This window comes from Tenebrio molitor, chromosome 7 (genome assembly GCF_963966145.1).
Source record: "Tenebrio molitor chromosome 7, icTenMoli1.1, whole genome shotgun sequence".
Lineage (NCBI taxonomy): Eukaryota > Metazoa > Arthropoda > Insecta > Coleoptera > Tenebrionidae > Tenebrio > Tenebrio molitor.
Genome location: NC_091052.1, coordinates 12,327,320 through 12,327,932, shown reverse-complemented (window position 1 = coordinate 12,327,932; position 613 = coordinate 12,327,320).

Genomic DNA, 613 nt, shown 5'->3' with positions numbered 1-613 from the left:
TCCATTAGGAGGCAAGTTGACAGGTAACACATCGGTCGTGGTTGATAATATCACCGACATCACGCAGCCAACGAAGGTTGATAAATTACCACTTGCAATTACAGTTTCAATGAAAGCTATCACAATGGTCGTACCAATATTGATCAAAACATTTACAGCTGTAATACTTTTCACTTGTCAAGGGAAAAGGACGACGCGTTCGTTATTTATGAGAGATTAGAATGTCCCCGGTAATTATAGAGCACGATGTGAATGTGTGTTGTTGTACAAGAAACGGGTCGAAAAATGGACAAGAAGGAGGGTGTTGGTGACCGTTTCAAATTCATTTTCAGCAGAAATGTTTATGGATTTTTAGTGCGTGGAGGTCAAGATTTAGACTGAAGAACTTTTGAATATTTGATGTATGTACTTACCTAAATTAAGAAAATCATTAGGTAGTGACGTTAATGATGAGTTTATCCGTGGAGGAATCTTATTTTGTTGACAGTTCCGTCCTGTTCGTGGCAATTTGTGTGACCAATCGAATTACTGTAGTTAGAGTGATATCGGGTGTAGGCGATGACTGTTTACTTTTGTAAGAGAAGAGTGGAAAATGAAACGCCACAAATGATGT